The 22315-nt window shown below is 62.2% G+C and overlaps 1 protein-coding gene and 1 long non-coding RNA gene across 8 annotated transcripts in view; one reads left to right on the top strand and one right to left on the bottom strand.

Moving 5' to 3' along the window:
- GSE1 (Gse1 coiled-coil protein) overlaps positions 1-22315 on the bottom strand; it is a 385451-nt gene that overhangs the window by 166945 nt on the left and 196191 nt on the right. The gene's annotated exons all lie outside the window — the stretch shown is intronic.
- LOC132005886 (uncharacterized) lies at positions 947-12913 on the top strand. 3 transcript variants are annotated; one of them, XR_009400931.1, is made up of 6 exons: positions 947-1263; positions 4223-4327; positions 5151-5236; positions 10190-10371; positions 10493-10845; positions 11352-12913. It is a non-coding gene; the product is annotated as an uncharacterized LOC132005886 (long non-coding RNA). The 3 variants fall into 3 exon arrangements; XR_009400930.1 differs by having other exon boundaries at positions 4223-5236; positions 11352-12428; positions 12527-12913; XR_009400929.1 differs by having other exon boundaries at positions 4223-5236.

Below are 22315 nucleotides of genomic sequence, written 5' to 3'. Positions count from 1 at the left end.
GTCTCCTGAGGTCCCACGGCCCCGGGAGGAAGGGCCAGCAGAGTGGAGAGCTGTTCAGACACTAAGAGGGAGTCTGGTAGCCTCATTTCGCGGAGAGGAAAAGGGGCCTTGTCCACCTTGGTGGGAGCTGCTGCCCCGCCCCGCCTCCCCCCCCAGGGGAGCACTGGAAACCACCTAAGCCGACATCTGATGGACGGGGATTTGTTTTAAGCTCTTTCTACCCACTGGACTATAATCACCAACTGTTCACGACCTCTCCACAAGCGATTCCTGCCCCCCTCCGAGTTTTCAAAAGGCAAAAAAGCTTTAAAAGCTGCAGTTCAAACAGGCGAAGAGGCCCACTGGAGGAGATGCAGGGCTGGAAGGAGGAGGGGCGGGGAGACCCCCACCCCCGCTGTGTGGCCAGGGGCTGGGGTGAGAGGAGGGGCACCCTGGGGCCAGGTAGTTTCCACTGGCCACCGCCCTCCCCTCCCACTGGCCCATCAGGGGAGGCACCTGGAGGTCGAGATGCCCCACCTGTCACAGGCGCGGAGAGCTGAGCGATGCCATCATCCCACCCGCTGTCACCGTACCCGAAGCAACCTCAGTAACCCGAGTTCCTGTCCACAGCCACATCACCCTGCTCCACCTGCCTCTCCAGCCACCAAACTGGGGGCTGGGGCTGCCTGCCCAATGCCACCTTCCCACCGTGGGCCTGTAGGGGTGCCCCCTGGGCCTCCGAGTCGTGCTTGGAGGACTCCCCGACATTTGTGACCCTCCTGCGGCCTCACTAGCACACCAGCCATCAGGGGTCACAGCCCTACCCACCGGGATGGGCCGAGAGGGCACAGGGTGACCCTACTGCAGCTTGGGAAGGGGGCAAGTTGTGCCAAAACAGAACTGAAGCCACACAGCCCTCTCTTGGTCCCCACCTGTGTGCAAGTAAAGAGGGGGAGACCCCCCCACATTGTGCTTCTGGATCTGGATTCCCCTAGGCACAAAGGGGCCCAGCCAGGGCTGACGGGCGGCAGCCCAGCTTGCTAACTAGCGTGATAAGGCAGGCCCTTGGACAGCCCTAAGGCTGGTGCAGGCCTGCGGATCTCGCCTGGACAAAATCTGGGGATTCTCCACGCTTCTCATGCCCCAGACCCCGGACCCGCCAGATCGGCAGGCAGATGGGGCTTTTCTACTTTAAAAAAATAAATCGATTGGCTTCTTTTCCGAGTTGACAGGATGAGGAGGCGGCGGGAGGCATCCCTGGGGAGCACGTGCATGAACCTGGAGGTAATCCGGGGTCGCAGGGCCAGGCGGGGTGGGCGGTGCGCCCCAGAAAGTTCCACCCCGGACCCTCCCCCTGTCCCTCCCCGCGGGCGGCAAGCCCAGCACTTACTGAGGTTCTGAAGCAGGTTCGACCAGGTCTTCATGCCGAGCATGGTGTCGGGGGACTCTAGGAGGGGCTTCCCGGCATAGCGGCCGGCATGGGCGCGGGGGGGGGGGTGTCACCGAGCTGCGGGGGGAGCCCGAGCGCGCCGTGCGCTCCTCCTGCCCGCTGCGCGCCGGGGGCTCCAAACCCGGGAGGTGCCAAGGAGATCAGCGGGTCACAGGACAGCCCGGGATGTCCCCAGAAGGGAGCAGGGAACTGGAGGGGGGGGGGGCGGGGGGGGCCCCGGGACTCCTGGGGGGGGGTCAGAAGCAGCGGGGGGCGTCCGTCAGCCTCGCGCGCCCCGTGCGCCCTCGTCTGCCTGCTGCAGGGACCCGGGGGAGGTGCCGTGGCGCCCGGGGGGCCAGAACAGCTGGTCACGCGGCCCCCGGGAGCGCCCCGCGCCCTCTCGCCCGCGCCCCCGCCGGAGGCTTCACGCACCACCAGCCGTGGCTGCGCGGCCGCCTCGCAGCCACCATTTTATTCCCTTCCCGCTCGGCCGGGGCCGCGCGCCTCCTCCCCGCCACCTCCCGCGCGCCGCGGCGCCCCCGTCGTCCTCCCCCTCCCGGCGGCCCCGCCCGCTCCCCGGGCAGCCCCCGCTCCCCTGCACTTGATAACGCGCTTGTCAAGACTGCTGAGTTGTTCCTGACCTCTCCCCCGCCGCTGCTAATTAAGGCTCCGCCGTGACAGTTCAAGTGCCGAGCATCAAGTTTGCAGAACCAAAGCCTCTAATTGGGGCCGCTTTTCATTTCTCCATCCCGCGGGCTGGGGCTCCCCAGACCTGGGCACTGGCGCATTTTCCTTTTGTATTTTTCATCAGTGAGGAGGAGGGGGTGGGGGGGCGGGCACCGGGGAGGAGGGCAGGCAAACAACCACAAGGCTAGGGCTGGGGGGCCCTCCTCCGCCCTCCACTCGTCAGCCGGCCGCCGCAGGACACCCCCCTCTGGACCCGCGCGACACCTCTCCTGACCCAGGGTCTCTGAGCTCCCCGACTTAGGGCTGCGAGGAGTCCCAGATCTACCCGCAGGAGGCGACTGCAGGGGCAGCCCCTGCCCCCCTCTCCCCGCTCCAGCGCGGGGTGTGGCCGGGAGAGGCGGCCCCTGCGCGCTGGGGTGGGGGTGCCAGGAGCCCTAGGTGCCCGCGACCCGGCGGAGCGCTGGGCGGAAGGCGGCCTTGCCACGCCCCCTCCCCGACGGAGAGGTGTGTTCCTTCGCGCCCAGCTCCCTCCCGGGGGCTGCCGGCCTTTCCTTTCCAGATAAGTGCTGGCGAGCCTCGGAGCTCTTAGTGACTCTTCAAGCTGCCTTTCTCCTCCAACGCCTACTAAATCAAGCCGGCGCTGAGAGCCACCGGCTGGGAGGAGGGAGGAGGAGCGCGCTGCCGGCAGGCTCTCCGGGGCTGGCAGCGGGGTGGGGGTGGGGGGCTGGGATAAAGTCACCGGGGAGAAGGTGGGGGAGGCCGGCAGCAGGCCCACACCCCAGGATCGGAGAAGAGAGAGGGGAGGACAGCGGGGAGGGAACCCCGCGGGAGGCACTGGAGGTCCTGGCGAGGCTGGCTAGCGGGGGCCTTTCTGCTCAGAATCCTGGAGCCTCCCGCCCCAAGGGGCTCCCGGAAACGCGCTCGGCGGTTCCCACACTTGCCTGAGCCTCACCATTCCAGGTGATTCTAATTAAACTGGGAGGCATTACTTGGAGCCGGCACCCAGGTGATTCTTACCATGACTCAAGTTTGAGAAACAGTCTACCCCAGGGGGTCTCAAACGCTGCTGCATATTAGAACCACCTGGGGCAATTTTACCCCCCCAAACCCCCCTTTTGTCTGGGCCTCACCCAGACCAATGACATCAACCTCTGGGCGCGGACCCAGGCATCATTAAAGTGCCCAGGGGATCCCGAATGCAGCCGGGGTAAAGAGCCATTGTTCTAGTGAGCGGTTCTCAGTTGGGGGCGCGGGGTGGGGGGGGGGGGTCCCTGCCAGGGTACATTTGGCAAGGTCTACTGACTTCAGTGGTTGTCACAACTGGGGGGGCAGCCCACGGAAGGAATCGTCAGCCCCCAAAATCTGCGGGGCCCAGATGTAGGAACCTGGGCCACGCCAGTCCCAAGAGCAGGAAAAAGGCCCTTGGAAGCGCTCGCCCAAGAAAGCCCCGCGCAGCAGGGCCCTCAAGCAGGCTCCCAGTGGGTCCCTGGCTCTCCCTCCCACCCTGGAGCCCCTCCTCCCCAGGAGGCTGGCATCAAGCTGGGCTGGAAATCTCCTAAGGGCCGGCCCTGGGCAAGCCCCGCCCATCTGCCAGCAGACCCGACCCCTTACCTGCTTGCCGCCCACTCGAACCCACCCTCCAGCGGACTCTCCCCACCACCGCTATTTCCTCAGCTCATTTCCCATCACAGTCCCAGGTTCTGGAATGTTCCTTGGCTTGTGGCCATCTTCTGAAAGTTCAGGGCTGCAGGACCACGACTGTGCATGGGTCCCACCTCTCAGGGCTCCACAGGGGACATCCCTGACTCTTCACAAGTCAGGTTACCCATCCTCTGCTTGCTTGCTTTTTGCAACTAAACGCTGGCCTTTAGCTACCTGCACTGCTTTTGATCAAACAACAGTTGTTCAGCAAATTAGCCAACAACTCGCTTTCCGGTGTAGTCTGGTGTCCCTCCCTTGTGTGTGGGTGTCTGTGGGATGGTGGTTCCCCTCTCTGCCAGACATGCCAATCAGCTGGAGAGTTTGAGAAGTACCGGGCGGGGCCCCACTGCCAACAGAGACATCGGAGCCTCTGGGGACGGGGCCCAACCGTCAGTGTTTCTACCACGCTGTGTTTCTGGATTTCAGGTGGTTCTAATGTGCAGCCAAGCCTGAGAGGAGCTGCTGTAAACATTAGGGACACACATTGTCCCCCACCAGCCCGGCTGACCTTGAACACACTTGGGTTTTCAGGTGACACTGGCTGTAGGGAAGTATCTTTCTTATCTGGTGCTGGGACATGGGCTGGGTGCAGCCTGTGTCTCCCTAAAGGTCAGGCAGAACTCCTGGCAGCCAGGACAGCACCCACCACCACCAAGGCCACCCTCGCCTTGTTGCTGGCAAGAGAGGCGCCCTGGCTTATCCCCAGAGCATCCATGGGGAAAGCTGGCCAGGAACTGGGAGAAGGTACATCCTGTGGGAGGTCCTGGAAGCCCCTTTCCTTCATCCCACTGGGAAGAGATCATGGGAACTGTGGGGGCTGGTGCCTGGTGGGAACTCTTCAAGAAGCTCCTGGGAGGAGACAGGAGTGTAGGCTCCAACTGCACCATTAGCTCACTGTGTGAGCTTGGGCAAAGTGCCCTCCTCTGTAGAGGACGGTAAACATTTCCTCAGCTGTGCATATGGCCAAGTATATAACACATGGGCAAAGGGACCAACCCAGGCAGTGGAAATGAGTATGCTGCTCTCCCTGGGGGAAAGGACTCCTGCGTGGTACTAGATTTGTGCTCTGAGCCCCTAGCAGCCAAATGGGGGTGGTGATGATGGAACTCAGTGGGAGCCCAGGGAGTAGTGTGGCCAAGCACAGTTGTCCATGTTGTTCACTGCATAAGAGCCCTTAGATGAAACGGCACATGGGAGCTGAAACTCAGCCCTTACCCTGCTCATCAACATTCACCTTAGTGCGTGTTATGTCTGCTTAGAGGAGACATGTACCTGTATGGGCTGGTCACGGTGCTGCTGGAAAGGCCTGCTGCTTCCCAAATCCTGACCGCCTTTTTCCAAATCCCTTTCCTAGGAACAGTCTTCCCTCCCTCTCTGAGAGCACAGACTGGAAAGACGGCCACCCAGGAAGGACACAGGCTCTGAAAACCATGCGAAGAGGTAAATGATGGGACATCCACCTGTTCTGGGTACAGGTAGAATCAGAACAAGAGAGGGCACAAGGCAGTGTTCAGGGTGGGCATGGCTAACACCCTGCATACACTCTGCCTGCCTCCTGCCTTGGCCCCCATGCCATGTTCAGGGTGAACGAGTGCAGGCCTCACCAGAAACCACCAACCGGAGGCGCCTCGATGGCTCAGTCATTAAGCGTCTGCCTTGGGTTCAGGTTCTGATCCCAGGATTCTGGGATCAGGCCCCGCATCGGGCTCCCTGCTCAGCTGTAAGCCTGTTTCTCCTTCTCCGCCTCCCTCTCCCTCACTGTCTCTCTCTCTGTCAAATAAATAAAATCTTTTTAAAAAAAGAAAGAAAGAAAGCACCAATCGAGGAGACGGGGTGAGGTCACTCACAGCAGAACCCCGGAAGCCTCTGGAACCCCCCAGGCCTGAGGACTAAAACGACCCAGGCAAACCGGAGCACCGCCCGGCTTGGAGACACAACACGGTGCAGGGATATCCTCTGTCCTGGGAGAGCACGAGGCTGTGTCCACTTGGCCTCCAGAACCGGGCCAGGCACGCAGAAATGTCAGTCGCTCTTCTGTTGTTCTTGGGCGGTCTGAGGTCATAGTCTCTGCGCTCACGTCAGTTCCCTCTGCCCTGTCTGTCTCTCTGCCAGGCCTTGCTGAAGCCAGACACCTGGGGCTGAGGTGGACTCACCCTCAGTCTCATTCCTGGGGCGTGTGGCCCCCGCTGCTCCGCTGGCGGGGAGCTCCTAGTACAGCGCCTGCCCGTGCCTTGATCCTGCTGCCACATGCCAAGCGCTTAGGACTCTGAGGTCCTGGCTGTTGACACATTTCATAGGCGTCAGAGACAGATCAGACAGAGGAGAAGCCATGATGACCTGTTTCTTCTTCCCAAGTCAGAGCTGGCCTCCCCCTGGGGCTGTCAGATTCCTGGGATGGGTGGCCAGGCCCACAGGGGAGGGCCTTGGGCTCAGATCCTTCCCCAGGATTCCATGAGCCCAGAAAGAGGAGGCAGCCACAGGCTTTCACGTGGGAAGAGACCGCTTGGGGCGGGCTGGCCTGGGCCCCTGCTTCTGGGTTCAGGATGGAGATTCACACTCTCCTCCTCCTGTGCCCTTGTCAGGCCCACTCTGGGGGCCTGACCTTTTCCAGATAAGCCCCACAGGGCCTCTCACCGCTTTCTCCTCTCCCCACCCTATCTGCCTGCTGGCCCTCGGATCCCAGCAGCCCTGGGGCCGACCAGCGGCGCTTTCTGAGGGACGGCAAAGAGTAGGGGACGTAGGCGCCTGCTGGCTCATCTCCTCAGCCATCCCGGGCTGGCAGCAAGCCTAGGACACCAACTTCTGAGGCTCGTTTACCGGAAGATGTCTTAGGGCCCAACCGGCAGTTGCTCCAACTGCAGAAGCCCCGGTCAGCTTTTCTGGGTGCCACGTCACCTCTGGGAGGGGCTCCTTGTGATTCAGCAGGAACAGGCCTGTTTCTGTCCTCATGTGGTATATGGTGGAGTGGCAGTCTCCCTTTTTCTTTTTTTTTTTTTAATTTATTTATTTGTCAGACAGAGATCACAAGTAGGCAGAGAGGCAGGCAGAGAGAGAGGAAGGGAAGCAGGCTCCCCACTGAGCAGAGAGCCTGATACGGAGCTGGATCATGAGCCAAAGGCAGAGGCTTCAACCCACTGAGCCACCCAGGCCCCTCCCTTTTTTTTTTTTTTTTTTCTTTTAAGATTTATTTATTTTTGAATGGAAGAGAGAGAGCACAAGCTAAGGGAGGGGCAGAGGGAGAGAGAGAATCCTGGAGGGGACTCTGAGCTGAGCCCAATGAGGGGCTCTCAACCCCAGGACCCTGAGATCTTGACCAGAGCTGAAATCAAGAGTGGGCTGCTAACAACTGAGCCCCCACAAACACCACCCCCCCAGCAAGATCTTTTTTTTTAAGAGTATTTTTTTTAAAGATTTTATTTATTTATTTGACAGTCAAAGATCACAAGTAGGCAGAGAGAAGAAGGGAAGCAGGCTCCCTGCCGAGCAGAGAGCCCGATGTGGGGCTCGATCCCAGGACCCTGGGATCATGACCAGAGCCGAAGGCAGAGGCTTTAACCCACTGAGCCACCCAGGCGCCCCAGCAAAATCTTTTGAAAGCACAGCTTGCCCATGGTCTCTCCTAAAGGGGGATCCAGGCCTGCTTCTCCTATCCAGGGCCCCCGTGCTCACCAGCTGCACCATTCCCTACCTGTGGATGCTGGACTAGTCTTCTTAAACACCACTTGGCTGCCATGAGTCCTTACGCACACGCGTACACACACAGTGAGGCAGGAGAAGACCAGCCTTTCCTCCATGGCACTGTGAAGTGGGTGGCTATACGCGGCTGAGAGTGTGGCCACCAGGAATGTGGAAATTCTAGAGCCCAGTGGGAAGCAGAGAGTGGCACGGATGGCTGGGCCCCACCTCCGAGCCCTCTGTCTCGGAATCCCTCCCTCCTGACCCCACCTCCCCTGGGCCTGCTCCCCCAGCCGGACTGCGAGTGTGCTGGCTCCGTGCACTGCCCGTAATACCACGGAACGGGCACACAGTGCCCCGCAGCACACCACCTGCCCTCTGGGGACCCTCCTCTAGGCCACCACTGTGTTCATTCAGGGAGATGCCCAGCTCCTCTGGACCAGGCCAGGGGGAGGGGCCATGGCAGGAGGGCAAGCAGGCACCCAGGTTCAAATCCAGCCCAGGTGAATCATTAGCTCCTCTCGGCATTGGGTTCCTCCTCTGGAAGACGGGACCACCACCAGCACCTTCTCCCAGGATTACGGTGGGGGTGAGCCACGTTCATGTGTGTTTGGGAATGACTCTCAGAGTCAAGGCCTGACTCTAGGGGGGCCTTGGGAGGGAAGGGCGTTGCAGCCCAGGGTGGGGACGGGGGACAGGACTCAGCGGTGAGCTGCCCAGGAAGGTGTCCAGGCTTCAGATGGGGGTTCCTGGGGCTGCCTTGAGTGTTCTGCGGGGCAAGACAGCTTTGGAGAGGGGCACTGAGCAGGTGGGGCTGGCACTGGCCTTCCTTGGTCACACGTGCATCTGGGAGGGCTTTCCAGACTGGGGTGGAATGCAACCTTCCCCTGAAGATGGGGAAACTGAGGCTGGGAGGGCAAAGCGCATGGGCGGGGCCACTCCCAGGAAAGGGGAGGGCCGCCCCTTACCCAGCCTCCTGGGCTCTGGACCTCAGACTAGGCACTGAGCCCGGCCTTGGGGGCTGCCTCCTGGGCTGAGGGACACAGGACCACCCCAGCCCTCAGCAGCATCTGATGTCACCCCTGGGTCACCACCTGATGGGACCTGCCCCACCCCCACCCACGGATTTCCCCCTTATTAAGGGGGTCCAGCCCTCAGCAAGCAGCCCCAGGGCCCCTACCATCGCATGCATGGCTGATGCTGGGCTGCCCTGTGGCCTCTCTGTTCCCGATGAACCACACTTCTCAAACACCTGTCGCACCCAGTGTCCAGCCTTCTAGAGTGTACCCGATCACATGGAGCCCCGCACAGCCTCCAATAAGGCGTGGTGGGAAAGGGGGCGCCGGGGGCTTGGCCAGCTGGCCTGGGATCCCCTGGCCCCTGGTATCTTCACCGTAGAGCTCCCCAGAGCGGCTCCCTTCACAACCCCATCAGCTGTGCTGACACAAAAATCTAGACGCCTTACCCAGCGTGGGAACAGGAAGTGTGCTTTGGGGTTGGTAACCCACTATCCCCTGTTTAACAGAGGAGATCTGTGCCTCATCCAAGGGCCTGCGCTGGGGTCTGTGTCTGTGCCGGTCTGCCCAGGACGGAGCCGCCAGGGACCGGGCACCTCTTGGGTGGGGAGCACATAGGCCGGGGGGAGGGGGTCACTCCTGCCAAAACACACTCCCAGGGCAGGCAAGCTCCCCGGCCCAGACTCTTGGTGCTCCCAGGGAGGGGGTGGAGGAAAGAGCAGTCCCCAAGCCCCTAGGCAGGGGCCCCCCTCTGAGCAGGACGTCTGGCAGAAAAGAGGTGCTCAATCAATGTTTGTTAACACAGTAAACGGGGAGAGAAAACGCCAACAGCCTGCCTAGAAAAGACACCCAGAGTCCCGCCCACCAGATGTTTTTCTCTGGCAATGTCTCCACTGAGGGTCCCTGGGCTTGGATCCTTCTCCAGGATTCTGGGAGCTGTAAGGGGGAGACAACTGAGACAACCACAAGCTCTCGCGTGGGAACAGACTGTGCCCATAGGAGCCGGGGGAGTCCAAAGAGGATGGCAGCCCCAGATCTGGGATTCTAGAAGGATCCCTGTGCTCTAGGCCAGGGGCTGTCAGTCACACTCACCTGGGGGAGCTGTGAAAGATCCCAGGGGCCTGGCAACAGTCCCAGATCGGCTGCTCTGAAGCCTCACACGAGAGGGCCTGGCGGCAGCCTCCTCACCATCTTGTGGTGATGCCCTCCTGAGCCTTGAGGCCAGGGCTGGGAGCTCTGGAGGCAGGGGAGAGGTGGGTGGCCGGAGCAGGAACACGCAGGGCCCGGCCAGGCTCACCACCCCGGCCCCTCTCGCATGTCCCCGCTCGTGAAAGTTGGGGAAATAAAGCAACCGCCACACGGGCAGGGCCGTCAAGCTCCACCAAATTAGGGATGTCGAGTCAGACAGCTTGACTCTCAAGACATCATCAGTTTAATTGCGAGGCCTTGGCGCGGGCTGGGGTGGCGAACTGCTCCCGCACTCCCATCCGTTTTATTAAGTTCCAATGACATGCGCTGGCCGCGAGTATCCAGCAGGGACAAAGAGGCAGCTTCAGCCAGGGTCAGACCCAGTGCCGGGAGAGGCTGGGTCGTGGGGGACAGACACCCCTGGCTCAGGGCATGCGGGGCCCCGGGATCTCCGGGAACCAGATGCGGGGAGGGGGCTGGCAGGAAAGGGCCCATTCCACGGCCTCTCCCGCAGCGCGGCACGCGGGGAGGAGGCTGGCGCCGTGAACCTGGGCACCGTCTGTCGGCGGGACGGGAGGAACGAATGCCACAGACGTTCTAGGAGGCCTGTGGGCTGCTGCTGTGGACGGAACACTTGTGAGCCCGCACATCTCCCTGCTGAACTCTCGGTGGCCCCTGGTGCCACACTGTGTGGAGGTGGGGCCTTGGGGAGGGGAGTCGGCTGGATGAGGTCATGGGGGTGGGGCCCCCTAGGGTTCGGGGTCCTTATGGACAGAGGGAGGGAGACACAAGTCACAGGCAGACCCCCTGCCTGCAGGCACGAACTGGACCATCACCGGGGGCTGCGTCTGCCCGGGGCCTTGATCCGGGCCTCCCCACCTCTGCAAGCAACTGTGCCCGGGCCTGCCTGGTTTGTGGCCTTCCGTCACATCAGCCCGAGTGGTGAAGGGGCCGAAAGAAAATGCCCTGATGTCCGCCGATGGGCAGCAAAGGGACTAGTCCGCAGCTGTGCGCCCACACCACGGGCCACCACAGACCACCCCTCAGCCCGCGGGACACTCCCAGCAGCTGGGGGTGTGTGTGTGTGGCAGTCTCAGCAACAAGGGAAGCAGCTGCGGAAGTCCTTCTACCCGGTGCTTCTGACTACATGACATACTCCATGACATACTGGTAAAGCTATGGGGACCGAAAACAGATCTGTGCTTCCAGGAACGGGGGAGAGTGGGGACAGGGGAGTGGCAGCAAGGGAACAGGACAGAACTGTCATCATCAGATCTGGCAAGGGACTCTTCTCACCCAAGCCCTGCATTTCACGGGAAGCAGCATCAGCGGGGTCAAGCCGTGGTGCTCAGGTCACACAGGGAGGCAGAGCCAGGCCCAGAGCTCCCATCCGCAAGCACCCTGGGGCCATGTCCGCAGAGGAGCCGTGTTTGCTGAGCAACTCTCCGCTGGGCAGAACACAGGGCAGTTGGGTGTTCTGAGCTTTGCTCCGGAGGAGCTGGGAGGTGTCGCGCTCACTCCCACTGCTGTCAACGTTTACTGTGTGGGCTTTACAGAAACCGACTTCTCAGGGGACCCTGTGCCAAGGGTGGCGTGGCAGGGCCTAGATCTGGAAGCCAGGCCTCTTCCGGCCCTGGGCCCAAGCTCTCCCAGCCACCCCGGCTTTGTTGTTCCAGGCCCTTCTAGGCCCAGCAGCATCCAGAAACGTCGGTTACGGTTACGCCACAACAGCTGCCTGGCGCCCCCTGAATGCCTCAGATGTGGTCCGCGGCGGGAGCCCCGAGCCAACATGCTGCCACTAGGTGAATCGGGCCTGCCATTAGAGTCACAAAGACCAATTAAAACGAGAGGAAAAACAGCCTCCCCATCTCCCAGAGCACCCGGCCAGCTGCTCCCACTCCTACCTCGCCGGCCCCAGGAGGCTGCTCCGGGCGTGGTTTCCAGCCTGCTCCCTCCGCACCCGGGCCACCTGCCCCTGACAGCATCAATATTGATGCCCCCCCCGCCCCCCGCCAGGCGCCCGCTTTGGGGGGGCAGGGAGCGGGGGAAGGGCACCGGGAGACGCGAACAGCTCCCAGATTTTCGACTCAATTGCTGCGAGGAGAGATGAGAAATTGCCTTTCTGACCTAAAACCGGAGTTCACAGCTGCACTTCATTACGGACTCCTCCAGGCGGCCCTGGGAGAGATGCGGCTCGGGAAGGGCTCACCTGTTAGCAGCAGCTGTGCCTGCCTCTCGCACGAGCACGTTGGTGGTTTCCTGCCCTGGGCAGCACGGGGCAGGCTGCCAGCGGTGCCCCCAAAGCCCCCCTCCCCCTCCAGTTTGCATGAACGCCGCGGTGGAGGGAGAAAGAGGCACCAGATCAGCGAGTAGGAGGGGGAAGAAATGGCCGCAGGTCTGGGTCTCACGCTCTTTAGAAGGCACCAGAAGGCAAGGGGTGCATGTTCCCTCTGGGGTCCCACCTCATTTCTCCGGTCTCATGCACGCATTGCTGGGCGAACATGAGCACGGCGGGCACCTAGAGCATCTCTGGGTATACAGTAAGTGCTCAGTAAGTGCTCTCTTCCTTCCTCCCGTGCTGCTGGCCTCTCTGTGCTTCTGAGATGCCACCGTGCAGCATCTGACAGTCACGGAAAGGGCACAGGCTCCAGAGGACCAGGGGCTCTCTACTCCGGCTGCACATGAGAATCCCATCTGTGGAGCTTGCGGAAAGACCCAGAAGCTTGCTGCAGGACCCCTGAGGTCGAGCCCAGGTACGTTTCCAAAACTCCCGAAAGCACGGTGGGGCTGAGACGCTCAGACTTGAATCATTCTGACCTGAATTTTGACGTCTGAACATCCCTTTCTAAAGAAGGCCGCGGCCAAGGCAGGAGCAAAGGAGCCCAGAGCCGGCTGCGGAAGGAGCGCCGGGCTTCGGAGCCAACCTCTCCAACCGTGGAGCGGCCCTGGCCTTGCCTCCCAGCTGTGCTCCTCCCTCTGCCTCGAGGACTTGCACTCAGGTCCCCAGCGCTGGGACGTGCCGGCCTCAGGGTACTGGGCTCTGCTCCCCAAGTGTGCCCCAGCGGGAGAGAGCACGTCAGCCTGGCCGTGAGAAGAGGTGTGACAGCACGCAAGTCCCTTCTCTGGAACTTTGCTGACCATGCTGAGTGCAGACCGTTTCTGAGCTGTACCGGGGAAGCTGCGTCCCCTCCCCCTCCTCCACGGTCGGGCCTCACACCTAAAGTCCTGTCTCACTGCATCTCATGTGTACTGGCGAGCTCCTTAGGGTCGGGACGGGGGGGACGGCATGGCAAGCCACTCTGCCGTTTGCACTATCTACAAGACGCTGTAAAAGCTCGAAGCCCCACAGAGCTTCAGCTGCCTCCTCGGGGAAGCAGGAGGACAGCCAAGGCCCTGGGCTCACCGTGAAGCTGAAATGGGGAAACAGGCACTGGGGGCAGCCGGTGGACCCCAAGCACCCCCGCGTGCTGTCCTGAGTTTTGCACACCTGTGCAGCTGGTTCCCGCAGCAACCCATTTTCTGGATTGGAAAGCCAAGGTCTGTAGAAGCTGCTTGCCCAAGGTCAAGGAGTGACCTGAACTCTGAACTCGTGAGCCCGCGCTCTTGGCCACTACACGCTCCTGGGGGCCTCGTTCCGGTGGCTTCTCTCACCCCACACTCTCCTGCCACAGACCCTGGTGTGGCCAGGCTGCAGAGGGTGAAGGAAGAGTCCTCTGGGGAACAGGGCACTCCCGGGACCCTGGGCCACCGAGGGGATGGAGGGAACTGCACATGGCCACCGGTGTGCTCCACCGACGTCTGGGCTCAGAGCAGGCAAGATGAGCCTGCCTTGCTTTTGTGAGGACAGAGAGAGGCCAAGGACGTGGGGTCCCAGAGAGAGGCAGAGTTGAGGACCCAGGGTGAGCAGCCCACGCAGGGCCAGGCCCTGGGAGTGGACAACTCATGTCGGGCTGGAGACAGAGGCCCAGTCTGGGGCACACGGAGCACCTGATGCTTCGGGGAGGCTCTGGGAGGGGCTGCTGGCGGAGGGAAGAGGGTGCGCTAGAGCAAGCTGGCTGTCAGCAGAGAGAAAAGGTCAGGTGGGCCCAGCAGAGGCCCAGGAGGGGGAGAAGCAGGACGGGCCTGGCAGCCCTCCAGGGGGCACAGGCGAGGACACCCAGGCTCGGAGAGGTGAGCTGCCGCGCACAGCGTCCCCGTCACCCCTCCCCTCTGTCCTGTCCACATGTCTCCCAGGCTGAACTTCAGGCCACCAAGGCGGGGCACGCCATAGGTGGTGGGCCGTCTGTGGAGGCACCTTGCCCTGGGCCTAGCCCCCCCCAAGCACCGCTGCTCTTCTCACTCCTGTCCCCGTGGCCCTAGCACCTGAGCGTCGAAATGAAGAACCACCGCCAAGGCCACCAGCCACCATGTATGTGTGCCTGCTGGGCGCCGGCTGTCAGCCCCAGAGCTTAAAGCAGCCCGTGTCCCTGGAACCTCTCAACAGCGCCTCGAGGGAAGGTCTGATATCATCCCCTTTTGACAGCTGGGGAAACTGAGGCACAGAGCATGGCAACCGCTGCCCAGGGTCTCACAGTTGGCCAGAGCCTCTACCCCGGGAGTGGTGGGTTGAAGACGGGGTGCTGGCTTCCTGGGAGAGTCGGGGTCCTTCTGGGGGGGAGCCTCCTCTTCCCTGAGCTGACCCCAAGCAGCTCCCTGCGGCAGGATGCCAGGGCCAGGCGAGGCTCTCTGGAAGCGGCGCCCCTCGCGATAGTGCTGTGACGGTGGCACAGACGCCAGCAGCTGATATTTACATAACGCGCACCGTATGCACGCCAGGCGCTCTTCCAAACGCTACGCACACAGCCATTCCTCGCAGAACCTCCCAAGCCCGCCCGCTGAGCACCAGTATTTGCCCATTTCACAGATGGGGCTCTCGCAGCACAGAGAGGTTCGCGGGCCCGCCGGAGACACACAGCCATCGGAGGTCAGCGCTAGGAGGGGAACCCGCGGGCCTGACCCCGGGGAAGCTGGGAGAGGGGCCCCCCAGCCCCGGAGAAACCCCACAGGGTGGGGGTAGCGTGGCGGGGGTAGCTGTCCAGGCCTCCAGGGCGGGGGCGGGGTGGGGTGGGGGGAGCGGTCCCTCCTGCCAGGAGGGGACCGCTGCTGGCGCGCTCCCCGCGAGGCCAGGCCTTGCAAGGGAAGCAGAAATCTGTCGTTAACACGGTGCCAAACCCAAAGTGGCTGCTCCCAAACGGCAATCCAATAAAAGCGAGACTTGTCTATTTATCATCCTCGGGGCTTTTTATCGCGGTGCAGATGGCTGCTACCTTCGGAAGGCTCAGCCGCTCGCTGCCAGCCGCCCGCCACGCAAAGCTTAGCTCAACAGAATCTGGGCCTGCACCTGTGCCGGGCCGTGAGCCTCGGCCACCCGGGCACGTGGGGTCCTCCGTCCCCCTCCTGCCCAGGACCCGTGCTCTGCACCAGCCACCCCCCCACCACGTCCGCAGGTAGTGGGAGCCCCCTGCGCCACGCTAGCAGCCAGGCTGGCCCTGCCTGGTGTGGACCCCCTAACAATGTGGAGGAGGCAGGTGCTCCCCGAAGAGAAAGCAGCAAGGAGCCCCCGCGGGGAGCAGAAGGGGTGGCTGAGGACCATGGGTGAACACTCGGCACCCCATGCCTGGTGCTAGGCAGCTCAGAATAAGGCGGGGGCCCTGTGGGGCACCACCGGCGATGGGGGTGGAGGGGAGAGGAAGCCTGGGCAGATCGAGGGCCAGGTATGCAGTAAAGCCACCCAGCGAGCAGCCCCCCGGGGCACGCACGTAGCGGGGTGGGGGGGGAGCCCACGGAATCACAAGCTGTTCCGACCTCACCATACTGACCACTGGCCGGGCCTCCTGAGCGTAGGTTCTAGAAAGAAAGCAGACAGGAGGGGCACAGGTGGGACCTGGGTGGTGGGGGGGGTAGCCTTGAATCCATCTGAGCCTCCATTCCTACACCAGAGTAGGGGGGACCTGGGGTGGGGGGGGCGGGAGGGGGGAGGCCTCCCCCACCTGGCTGGACAGGAGCTCAGGCCTGGTGCCAGGTCCCCTTCCCCTCCCTCCCAGCTGCCACACAGGGACGTCCAGAGAAGGCAGCTCTTCCATCAACACAGAGCCCTAGCCGTAGCGTGTGTGCATGTGTGAATGCACACACGTCTCTGTGTGTGCATGTGCCTGTGCACACCTGTCTGCATGTACTTACACGGGTTGGAGGATTAGCTCCCCAACCCCAACCCACCAGCCTGCAGACATCCAGGAGACATGGGGGACCGGGGTCCTGTGAGCCATGACCTTTGCCCTTTGGGTTAGAGCCCAGGAAAGAGAACCCCCACCAGAACATCCCCGGACTCCCCCAGCCCAGGTTTGCTGGCTGTTCCGGGTGTTTGCTCTCCAAATAAGCCAGACCCAGCAGCTATAAAAACGAATAGCCTTCTGCATCATGGGCCTAAGGGATCCAGCTGGCCGAGGGGCTGCTGATCTGAAAAAGGCAGCGAGCAACCTTCCAGATGTTTCTCTGGTCTCCCCTCCAGGGCTCAGGCAATCCCAGACCAAGTCCTTTTCAGCTCCGTGGATGTATGCCCCTCCCCTTGCCTGGAGAACCCCTCCCAGTCCCCCAGACCCTGCCTGTCCCTTTTCGGGGGAGGAGCTCTGAGCCTCCTAAGGGTTATTTCTGGTTGCTACATTGTATGCCAGCATGATCACCTCCTCAGCAGGAGAGGAAGCCAAAGCTCAGAGAGGTAGGGGAACCCGGGCAAGGTCACCCAGCATGATGCTTTCCCTTTCCCCCTGGCTCTTCAGTCTTCCAGACACAAGGGCTCCCCCTGCCCCAGCCTCTCCTGTGGTGAGGAAAGCTGTGGGGCCTCGAGGGTAGCCTGGTCCAACTCCTGTGTGCCCGGCTAGACTACAAACCCCAACCTCATCATCACTCAGTGCCTTCGCTTCTAGGTTTTTCTCTTTGTCATTACACTTAAGTTTCTGCCCATAATAATGCGTAGCACACAGAAAGGTTCCCTGGGGCCAGATGCAGATCTAAGTACTTTACCTAATATTTCCTTGGTCAGTCCTCCCAACAAGACCAGGAGGAAGGAAGGAATGGCTATCTTTATTTCACAGACGAGGAAGCAGCAGAGAGAGGTGAGGACACTGGCCCCAGGTCACACAGCTGGAATCAGGACTGGAACTGGGAATCAAGTGCCCTAGGCCACGGCTACCCGCCCCCTGCAACCTTCCCAGGGTGGAGGGGGAACAGGTAATATCAAGCCACTTGTCCCCTCAGAGTTCAAGGTGACTTGGCCTTGGTCCCCAGCGATGGAAGCTGCACCTTCTCCCCCCACCCCCAAAACAGACGTCCCGTCTTCTTAGCGGGCAGGGTGGCCACCCTGAGGGCCGCCCCCCACCCTGTGGTAGGCAGCAGCACACTGAGAAGAGAATGGGGGTACACAGGACTGAAGAGTGTCCCCCCCAGTTCCATCCACATGGAAGCCCAGAACGGGACTTTGCTTAGAAACAGGGTCTTTACACATGTATCCGTTCAGGATGTTGAGATGCGATCACCCTGGTTTTAGGATGAGCCCTGAATCCAATGACTGGTATCCTCAGGACAGGAGAGGACAGAAAGACACAGACACCTGCCGGGAGTGGCCTCGTGAGAACAAAGGCAGAGTTGGTGCAGCCACAACCGGGGGACACCTGGAGCCACCAGAAGCTGGGAGACAGGAAGGACCCTTCCCTAGAATGCTGAGAAGAAGCCAACCCTGCCGACCCCTTGGTTTTGGACTTCAGGCCTCCTGAGCCAAATAACGACACAGAGAAGAGATTTCTTATGTTAAGCAGCACGTTTGTGATAACATGTTACAGCAGCCCGGGGACACTCCGCTGGGGGGCTGTCAGGGTGGCCACTGCCCAAAGTGGGGGCAGAGCACTGCAGGGTCCACACCCTACCGGACAGGCCTCCAGACGGGTACCCCCCTCCCCGGGGTGCCCTCTGGGTTCAAGGCAGGTATGAAATCTGGAGAACAGATACGTCACACCCCTCTCCTGACTAGGAAATCCTAGACGAATCCTTGGCACCAGAGGCTGCACACCACCAGCCTCGGTTTACCTCTGCAGTTGGGTTCAGCTTCCTGCTTCCTGACTCATGAGCCACTCTGAACTGACTAATGAGTCCATCACAATGTCCGTCATGCATTCATGCAACAAACGCCTACTGACCAGCTACAAAACACCTGCCCTCTGCCAGGTGCCGGGGAACCCCCAGGAAATATCATAAAAGTTCGGCCCATACGGCATTGATGCTGAGATGGGGAAGCCAGATGGTGAACATCAGACCATCAAGGAATACCATTTTGGCAACCAAAGGCTCTAGGGGAAACGAAGCTGGAAGGGGTGTTTTAGGGAGGGTGGTTAGCAAAGGCCTCTGTGGGGAGGTTATATTTGAACTGAGGCCTTAAACAAGGGCGGTACCAAGTCCTGCCAGTATCAGGCAGAACAGAATACCAGGCTAGTAGAAGAGCAAGTGCAAAGGCCCAGCGGCAGAAACAAGATCTAGCGTTTGGGGGTGGGGGAAGGCAGAGAGTGGGGTTGCAGCAGAGGTTCCCCCTTGGGGGCAGTGTGGGGCATGGGACAGAGCGTTCAGAGTACAGGAGGCATTTAGAGTGGCCTAAGGAGCTGGGATTTTATTTCACCTGCATGGGGAGCTAGCTGGTTTTGTCTGAGTGAAATAGGCTCCTGATGTTCTAAAAGTAAACCTCTGTGCTGGGAGGAGAAAGGGTTACGGGGTGGGAAGGGAGGTGGTGGCAGGTGGGAGAGGGGGTGGGGGGAATTAGCTCTGAAGTCCAGAGAGGGGGTGATCTGCTCCACACAGGCTGGGGAGCCCCGAGGGCCAGTGCCATCTGGGCGTGAGCACATGTGTGTCATGTGTGTGTCTGTGGGTCTACACGTGTGAGTGTGCACATACAAATGTGGGTCTGAGCCGCTGCAGAGAGCTACGTGTACATGGCTGTGCACGCACGTGTGTGTGCCCACGCATGTCCGTGTTGGTGTGTGGAGCAGCGGGCATCTCGGGACCCAAAGGCTCATCAGAAGCTCCGCCACCACGACACAGACCCAGAATTACCAAGTGCCTCAGCTTGGCGCATGGGGTGCGTGTGTCTCTGTGTGTGTGTACGTGCTGGGGGGACGCTCTCCCCCTGGCAAGTCCCCCCCCTCCACCTCTCCAGGCCCACCACCATCTGTCTTTCCCCTCCTGCCACTGGGCCATTTGAGCCGGGGGTGAGGGGCACTGAGAGAGCCAGATGGCGGGAGTCTAGGCCTCCTGGTGCCCGGAGGGGGGGGCGTCCCCAGGACAGGCCTCCACCCTCAGCCTTGGTGCCTCCAGGCTGTCCTGACCCCTGTCCTCAGGCCCCACCTCACATGGCCTTTTGCAGCCACCACATAAATCACCGTCCAGGTCAGGACAGGGTGAGGGAGCTGAGCCAGGGAGGGCACGGCCCCCGGGGCCCGCAGACAGAGTGGCTGCCAGTGACCCCTGACGGCGGAGGCCAGGGGCCTCCAGGGCCAGCTAGGAGGTCGGCAAGGTACAATGTTGTCTGGGCTTCACAGGGATCTCGACTGGCCCCACCGCATGGGGAGGGCCTGGCTCAGGGGAACAGGCCGACATGTGTCCAGGTGGCCCACGTGGAAGGCAGGCAGGAGACCACACCAGGTGGCCCCAAGCCACCGCCGCCTGCACCAGCCAATTCCTGGTCTTCATCTCTGCACACAACATCCATGCCCAGGGACCGGCGTGTGGCTGAGTGACCTCAGCCCTCTGAGTCTTTGCACCAAGCGTACACAGGTCACCATTCAACCAGCAGAGGCTGCAGAGGCGGGAGAGCGGGGAAGCTACGGAAGCGCTCAGTGTCCATTTGCTCGTCTCGCTTCCGAGCTGTGAGGCTTGGGAGTGACGTGGCTTCTTGGGGCCTCTGTTTCCCCATCCAGAGAAGGGGATGCTAGCACCCACCTCCTCGCGTCCCATGAACGTGACATGAGGCAGTGCCTGGAACAGGACCGTCCTGGGTCCTCCCCGCCCCCCCCCCCGCCCTGTACCCCTCCCAGATCACCTGCGATTCCTTATTCCCTCAGGTTGTGGGGGGCAGGCCCTGGGGCTTCCCACAGGACCAGGCAAGGGCACAGTCCTTCCTCTTTGCTCTGCCACCCCGGAGACCACCCCCTCACCACTTTGCGCAAGAGGAGCGAAGGTCCAGAAAGAACCCAAACATGAGGCCCCGCGGGGTCCCTCAGGTTGGGCTCAAAGCCCCCCCACCCCCGCCCCGTCAGGTGTCTCGATTCACGCATTCATTTCTTCCCTCACTCATTCCACAAATTCCGCAGAGTGCCCACTAGGTGTTAGACGCCTTGTAGGGAGTACAGAGTGCAAGCGCAGGCCCAGTCTGATGGCGGAGGTGCAGCAGAAAGACCTCCCTCCCGCAAGCCTGGGACAACTTTGGGGAAGCAGACACTGGGCGGTGATAGAAGTAGAGTGACTATTTATTGCGTGCGCACTGCAGTTGTACCCCCACGACTGACTCCGACCCACACAATCCTACCAAGAGGGGGTCGGGGAGGTCCAGAGACTTGCACGAGACCACACAGCTAACGGGCTGGGGGAGGATTCCAACCCAGAGACAGTCCAGCCACTAGACACACATCCCGCTGGCTCTCGGGCAGGCACCCAGCTTCAGGGACACCCCGCCCAACTCTGTGAGTGTCCCCCGCCCCCCCCCCCCCAAGCCAGAAGGAAGGCGCGCCGAGAGCGCAGGGACTTCACAGGTGGGAAAACCGAGGCCCGGAGGGGGCAGGGAGCAGTCCCGAGGGACAGGCAGTTCGCAGCTGCCCCAGGATTCCCGCCAGACTCAGGGGCTGCCCTCTTCCGGCCGCCTTCCTGGGTGGAGCCTACCCGGTTGTGCAAACACAGAGCTTCCCCCCTCCCCGGGGGCGGCGTGGGTGCCGGCTCCCTGGATGGCAAGATTTCCTCACTTCTCCCTCCGGGCACCATACGGCAGCCTCCTGGTCCAGCAGGAGGCCTCGGTCTTGGGAACATCAGGCTTTCTCGAAATAAAAACGAGGGGAAAAAGCCTTTCCAGGAGGCCGGTTCTCGTATTTACATGTAAAAAGGTCTCCTCTGCGCTCGCTGCCCCTCCCCCACTTCCTCTGGGGGCGGGGGATTGTTTGGAGGGCTTGCAGGGGGCCTCTGTGACCCCAGGCGCGTCCGCCGGGAGGAAGATCAGATGGCGGGGAGGGGGAGGGGAGGCGGCGGCTTCCTCGCTCCCCTCCCCCCTGGGACTTCGTGGGTGTGGTAACACGTGAGGCCGGCCGTCTGCGCCCGCGCCCCCCGCCCCCGCCATCTGCTCCGAGGCCAAAAGTCGCCGGGGAGAGAGGAGGGGGGAGGGGGGCGCTGCCACTGGCGGCGCCGACCCCGGCGTTAACCTCACCTTCCCCGTCCCCAAGTCTTAAAACAGATGTCCCCTATTGATGGGCTCCGGGGCCGCCAACCCGGCCCCCACCGGCCCGGGCCGCCCGCCGCGGAGGGCGGGGGCGAGGGCTCCGACCCGGGAAGGCCGCGGCGTGGGGTCCCAGCCCGGGAACCGGGCGCTCGGCCAGCGGGGCTCCCTCCAGGCCGCCGTCCCGCCCCCGGGGCGGGGAGGCCGGCGCCCACGAGCCCTCCGGGGCTTGGGCCGCGCCCAGCTGGCCCGGCTGGGGCTGGAGCTGGCTGCCCGGGACGCCCCGGGAGGTCAGAGCCTTCCCGCTCCCCGCGGCCCGGGCCTGCGCCTTAACCCTGTGGGTGCAGAGTCTCGTCTCGCCCCTGTCCGAGAGGGGCTGGGATCTCCCCGGGGCTCCTGCGTGAGGCCCAGCGGCTGCCCCTAGACGAGGAATGGCCCCAGTGATGCGGACCGTGACCCCTCCCGCCAGCGCCGGCTTGGACGCTGCCCTTCTACAGCCGGGGGGGGGGGGGGGGGGGGGGGGCCCGGGGGGGGGGGCCCGGGCCCCCCCCCCCCGGGGCGGGGTGGACCGCCCCCCCCCTCGGGGGGGGGGGGGGGGGGGCTGGGAAGGCCGCAGGGTGAGGCCCGGCTGACCCAATCGCACTGGAGTGTCAATGACCCGACCTGACGAGCTGACGCACCCGCCAGAACTTGCGGCTGGCATCAGGTGGAGACAGTTACCAGCTGTGTGGCTTGGGGAAAGTGTCTTGAGCTCTCTGGGCAGTCTCCCTACCTGCAAAGCCGGGATAAGGGAAACCCTACAGAACCAATCTAGGCTGATACCGTCCAGGGCTGCTTTCTGAAGGTCAGAGAAGGGAGGGGAAGGGAGTTTGAGGGTAGAAAGGACATGGCCAATCCAACAGCCCCCACCAACCCAGAGCTAACCCTGACCCAGGCTCCCTGCCCCTCCTGGCAAGGCTGCAGAGGCTGGGGGAGCCCACAGAGCCTCAATACATTCCCGAAACACATCTTTGAGATTCAGGGACCAGGAGCCCCAGACACTGCCTCTTTTGGGGGCAGCCGGGGGACACCAAGGCCTTGGGCCTGGGAGCCCACAACCTGAGGGTGGAACGTGGCCTGGTCCCACTGGCTGATGTTTGAGCA

Source organism: Mustela nigripes, chromosome 17 (assembly GCF_022355385.1).
Source record: "Mustela nigripes isolate SB6536 chromosome 17, MUSNIG.SB6536, whole genome shotgun sequence".
NCBI lineage: Eukaryota > Metazoa > Chordata > Mammalia > Carnivora > Mustelidae > Mustela > Mustela nigripes.
Note: the sequence above shows the minus strand (reverse complement) of the source record. Positions and strands in the feature narration are given on the sequence as shown.